The following is a 6,577-nucleotide window of genomic DNA, read 5'->3' as shown; positions in this document are numbered from 1 at the left end:
TTCTGTAAGGCTATCTGGCTAACTCAGAACCATTTATTGAATAAAGCACCATTTCTTATCTGTACCTCAGTGTGTGTTTGTCACTCATCAGGTGACTATGTATGTGTGGGTCTGTCTCTGGACGCTATTCCGTTCAATTGGTCAGTTTGTCTCTCTTTCATCAATAACCCATTGTCATGTTTATGATGGTTTTACAATAGTTTTGTAGTAGTGAGTCCCCAAGTTTTGTTGTTCTTCTTCTGTTCCAGTTATCAGTTTATTGCCTCTTAGTTCCAAATTTATCCTTTATTGCGGAGTTTCTGAAATGGAAACGGTCCCTTTAAATGTTTTTTCCTTGCCTGCTGGCTCAAAATTCAGTTTTGCCAGTAGAGGGCACTGGAGGGACATTGCAAGAGAGGCGTTCTGCTTCCTGGTTCTGCAAGTTCTGAAAAGTGGGGCTTCTTCAGGGTCCCGCTCCGGCCGCACGCACAGCCGTTTCAGTGCCGGGCCCCTTTGGTGCATGGTGGCCTGCAGCACCCAGCAGCCCGCCGCGTTCCCCCGTATTACCCCTTGAGCGGTTTTGCAGCCGAGGGACTCCAGTGAGACACCTCTGAGCAGCTTTCCCTAGCACCCGAGGGGGTGAATTTCCAGCCATTTTCACAGCTGCACCAGAGGTACTTCTTTGCCATTTAGTGAGCCAAGGCCATAACCAGGTCTTGCTCGTACACCTGCTGGGACATCTTCCTGTGTGTCCTGTTTCACCCTAAGCGTAAGATTATTCCTGACATCTGCTCTCTACTCTAGTTTTTAGTTTTTTACTTCTAGCTAATCCCTCATCACTACCATACACTGTTACTGTAAATAGTTCTTTCAATTAAACTTTCCCAGATCTTACCGTGTGGTTTCTTTCTCCTGATTGTATCCAGGCTGATATAACGTCTTTATAATGATGTCTTCCAATATGTGAACATAGTATGTTTTTCTGTTAGTTCTATTCTTGTAAATCATATGATACATTTATTCCTAATTTTTTCATGTATCTTTTGTATTTTATTATTAATTTTGCTGTTGTTCTTATATAGGAATCTAGTAGATTTCTGGCAATTTACCTTTTATCCACTGAGCTTGCTAAATTTGCATATGAAAGCTAATAGTGTGTCTGTATATTCTTTCTTATTTTTCACATACACAATCATGCTTATGTAAATAACTGGATTTATTTTTTCCTTTCTAATCCTTATACTTTTTATTCCTATATCTTGACTTACTGCATATCTAGATTTGAGACCTTCGGTACAATATTGACTAGAACTGGTAATAACAAATAGTCTTGCTTTTGGAAAAATGTTTCAGTTTTACACCATTAAATATGATGCATGCTGTATTTGTTTGTTTATTACCAGCCACTCTATTGGATTAAGGAAAGTTCATTCTATTCCAAGTTAAGATTTTTAAAAATTAAAAAACATTTTTTTTAAAGAGAGCGTGAGTGCGAGGTGGAGGGGCAGAGGGAGAGGGAGAGAGAGACTCTTAAGCAGGTTGCACGCTTCGCGCAGAGCCTGCCGGGCAGGGGCCCTGGAGGCTCAATCTGACGACCCTGAGATCATGACCCGAGCTGAAATCAAGAGTCGGACACTCAACCAACCAAGCCACTTGGGTGCCCCTAAGGTTTTTTTAGGTTTGGTTAATTCTTTTTTTTTCTTTTTAATTTTATTTTATTATGTGAGTGGGTGTCAGAGTTTAAGTCCTTTACCTTTGAATCGATGTTATTATATTATTTTTATCTTTTTTTTATTAATATGCCAAATTACATTGCTTTTTCAATGTAAAAACACCCTGTATTATGGCAATGAACGTGTCATTGTAGGTTGTTCTTCCTGAGACTAAGTCTGAGTTTAAATCAGTTCACTTTTCATCTCTAATACAGAATAATATGAAATCAATAAATGATAAAGTAAATGTTTAATCATAAGGAAAGGGAATCATTTAATCATAAGGAAACCATTCATTTTTATTATTTTTATTTTCTCAAAGAGACACTTTTCTTTAAATATGTTCTACCTCCCTTTAGAAAAGTAGATTGTGTCTAAATGGCTATTACTAGGTTCTTCTTTAATCTTTGGGGCTTCTAAGTTGTCATTCATCTATTTCATTTAATTCATTTTTAATGTATATCAAGCAGCTAGGGTATGGCAAGCAGAGATGGAGGAAAACTACAGAGGAAGAAGGAGAAGGCCAAGGAAGGAAACATGTTGAGAAGGCAGAATAAAATAAGAAGGAACTATGAGATGGGAAGCCAAGGGGATGGCAGGAAAATGAAATCTTCGAGGCAAGACAGTACTGGGAAATAAATGACCCCAAGTCTGTAGCAGGAAGAGGCTGCAGAAGAAGAACGGGGAGAGCCGTGAAGGAGAGGGAAGGCAGAACCATACTTTGATTTCCCTCAGGTGAGGTAGCCCTGGCTCCTCGGTATTCCCGACTGGCCACACGAAGTGGGTGATGCTCCCTGCTTTGAGAGGGGGTTCCCTTATCCAGCTCCAGGAATATCTCAAGTGACAAAAACCAACCAACCAACCAACAAAACTTTGGCCATTTCAGTCTTTGAGGCCTGGAGTGTAGGATTTAGGGCTTTACTCCAGGGAGGCCCAGGAATGATTTCAACCACTCATTATTGCCACCAACCTAGGACTTGGGAGATGGAAATATCCTCTCTTCATATTTCTCCATCTTCCATTTCTTTCTCTTTAAACAGCCTCTGTATACCTTTTAAGAAGATTTATTCTCTTATCAATAAATGGCATTCTCAAAACTTTATGAAAATATCAATATATTTTTATATATGTGGTTTTTTAAAAATATATTTTTAACTGATGAAAGGTATATACAGCAGCTCTTGTAAGTACGCTAGTAACTCAAAAAAGAGGGCTGTGTTACCTCCTAATCCAGCAAAGGTGACATTAATTCATTCTGTGATTTTTCTGTGCAGGTAGCTTTTTCATATTCTATTGCCCATGGTCTAATAACTAAAAATATTTTAAAAAGAACCAGAAGATTATTATGTCTTTGCCTTAAATTCTTTCCACAAATAAGTGAAACCATATGATAATTGACTTTCTCTGCTTGACTTATTTCACTTAGCATAATCTCCTCCAGTCCCCTCCATGTTGATGTAAAAGTTGGGTATTCATCCTTTCTGATGGCCAAGTAATATTCCATTGTATATACGGGCCACATCTTCTTTATCCATTCATCTGTTGAAGGGCATCTCGGCTCTTTCCACAGTTTGGCTATTCCGGACATTGCTGCTATGAACATTGGGGTGCATATGGCCCTTCTTTTCACTACATCTGTGTCTTTGGGGTAAATACCCAGTAGTGCAATTGCTGGGTCATAGGGTAGCTCTATTTTTAATTTTTTGAGGAGCATCCACACTGTTTTCTAAAGTGACTGTACCAACTTGCATTCCCACCAACAGTGTAAGAAGGTTCCCCTTTCTTTTTATTTATTTATTTATTTATTTATTTATTTAATTATGTTATGTTAATCACCATACATTACATCATTAGTTTTTGATGTAGTGTTCCATGATTCATTGTTTGCGTATAACACCCAGTGCTCCATTCAGTACGTGCCCTCTTTAATACCCATCACCAGGCTAACCCATCCCCCACCCTCCTCCCCTCTAGAACCCTCAGTTTGTTTTTCAGAGTCCATAGTCTCTCATGGTTTGTCTCCCCTTCCGATTTCCCCCCCTTCATTCTTCCCCTCCTCCTATCTTCTTCTTCTTTTTTTTTTTTTAACATATAATGTATTATTTGCTTCAGAGGTACAGATCTGTGATTCAACAGTCTTGCACACTTCACAGCGCTCACCATAGTACATACCCTCCCCAATGTCTGTCACCTATCCACCCCATCCCTCCCACCCCCCACCACTCCAGCAACCCTCAGGTTGTTTGAGGAATTCTTAATCTCAGGAAACAAACTGAGGGTTCCCCTTTCTCCACAACCTCTCCAACATTTGTTGTTTCTTGCCTTTTCAATTTTTGCCATTCTAACTGGTGTAAGGTGTTATCTCAATGTGGTTTTGATTTGAATTTCCCTGATGGCTAATGATGATGAACATCTTTTCATGTGTCTGTTAGCCATTTGTATGTCTTCTTTTGAGAAGTGTCTATTCATCTTCTGACCATTTTTTGACTTGATTATTTGTTTTTTGGGTGTTGAGTTTGAGAAGTTCTTTATAGATCTTGGATACCAGCCCTTTATCCGTCGTGCCATTTGCAAATATCTTCTCCCATTCTGTGGGTTGCTTCCTTGTTTTGTTGACTGTCTCCTTTGCTGTGCAGAAGCTTTTTATCTTGATGAAGTCCCAAAAGTTCATTTTTGCTTTTGTTTCCCTTGCCTTTGGAGATGAATCTTGAAAGAAGTTGCTGTGGCTGATGTCGAAGAGGTTACTGGCTATGCCTAGGATTTTGATGGATTCCTGTCTCACACTGAGCTCTTTCATCCATTTTGAGTTTATCTTTGTGTATGGTGTAAGAGAATGGTCGAGTTTCATTCTTCTGTATATAGCTGTACCAATTTTCCCAGCACCATTTATTGAAGAGACTGTCTTTTTTCCATTGCATGTTTTTTCCTGCTTTGTCAAAGATTATTTGACCATAGAGTTGAGGGTCCATATCTGGGCTCTCTATTCTGTTCCATTGGTCTATATGTCTATTTTTGTGCCAGTACCATGCTGTCTTGGTGATCACAGCTTTGTAATATAGCTTGAAATTAGGCAACGGGATGCCCCCAGCTTTGTTTTTTTTCAACATTTCCTTGGTGATTCAAGGTCTTTTCTGATTCCATACAAATTTTAGGATTGTTTGCTCCAGCACTTTGAAAAATGCCATTGGTGTTTGCTTAAATTCTTTATTGCACCTAATCTTATTCTTAGGTTGATGCATTGCCTCACCTGATCTCGTTCTGTGTTGTTTTTTTTTTTTTTTAAAGATTTTATTTATTTATTTGACAGACAGAATAGCGAGAGCAGGAACACAAGCAGGGGGAGTGGGAGAGGGAGAAGCAGGCTTCCTGCTCAGCAGGGAGCCCGATGTGGGACTCGATCCCAGGACCCTGGGATCATGACCTGTGCCGAAGGCAGACGCTTAATGACTGAGCCACCCAGGCGCCCCTGTGTTGGTTTTATGAGCATAGAATCTATGTCTGTTTATGTCGCCAGGGTTTAACACAGAGTGTGTTATATTGGTGCTCAATATATTTTTTATTAAAAGAAGAAAGAATGGATGGGTGAATGGATGAATGAATGAATAAGTAAATGCAAAAGGCTAAAAACTAGTCTCTTTGATTCTGGTCTTGTCCTTTGTTATAGTCAGAAATCTATAATGGCCCCCCAATAGCCTACCTCCTTGTACAACTCCCTCCCCTTGAGTGCGGCAGAGATCTGAAGATGATGGGATATCACTTCCATGATTCATTTATTGTCTTTAAGAAAGAGATTATCTTCAGTGGCCTTGAAAAAATTAGGTGAGCCATTAAAAGAAAGGGACTCTTTCTGAAGGCAGAGACTCAAGGCATGAAGGAGATTTGATACAGGGAAGATTCTGCTGCTGACCTTGGAGGATTCTGTTGCTGCCATGTTGTATAAGATGAGTGCAAAGGCTGTTGTCGAGAAACTGAGAGCAACGACTAGGAGCTGAGAGTAGCCTCAGGCTGGCAATCAGCAAAGAAAAGGGGACCTCAGTCTTACACTTACAAAGAACTAAATTCTGCCAGTAACCTAAATGAGCTTTGCATCAGATTCTTTCCCAGAGAAAGATGGGACCACAGTTGGCCAATGCCTTGAGTGAGGCACCCTGAGCAAAAAGTTCATTTGAACCATGCTGGGTTTCTTGATCCATGGAAACTGTGCCATAATGAATGTGAGTTGTTTTAAAGCCTCTAGGTTTATGATATTTGTTACAAAGCAAGAAAGAACTAACTCTTCTTCCTAAGACTTTGAATTTTGATCATGCCATTCTTCTGCCTTTAGAATCTTCATATTGTCTTCATGACAAAATCCAACTTAAATAAAGACTTTTAAAATCCTAAGCACTCCCTCGCCCCATGGCTTGCCAGTTTGATGCTGCCAGTCCATTCCAGGCAGGCTACAATCCTTGGAGGTCCCTGATGACACTGCTCTCTCTTGCTTCACTTCTTCCTTGTACTTTGTAGGGGCCCAAGGTGGGCTGCCCCCAAATGTGCCACAGTGACATATTGATTATTTTGAATTGAAGCTACTTGGGAAACAGTTGGTGCAAGGACACTTAGACCTTCTCTGACCCCAGAAAGCAGGAAATAAGTCTCTTACATGAATAATATCCTCCCTGTACTAAGAAGTAAAAAGACATCCTTATCACCAAAGAGAGGGGCTTTAAAGCCAAGAAAGCACTAGAAATAAACCTCAGTGTGTGTGTTTGTATGTGTGTATATGTGTGTATGTACCAATCTATAGATCTATAGCTACCTCAGCCCAAATTCCACTTAGAGTTCCTTACTAATGAAAGTTCCCAAACATCTCTTTTCTTTATCCTGCCAAGTTCTCACGAGTTTAT

The sequence above is a fragment of the Halichoerus grypus genome, chromosome 5 (genome assembly GCF_964656455.1).
Source record: "Halichoerus grypus chromosome 5, mHalGry1.hap1.1, whole genome shotgun sequence".
Lineage (NCBI taxonomy): Eukaryota > Metazoa > Chordata > Mammalia > Carnivora > Phocidae > Halichoerus > Halichoerus grypus.
Note: the sequence above shows the minus strand (reverse complement) of the source record.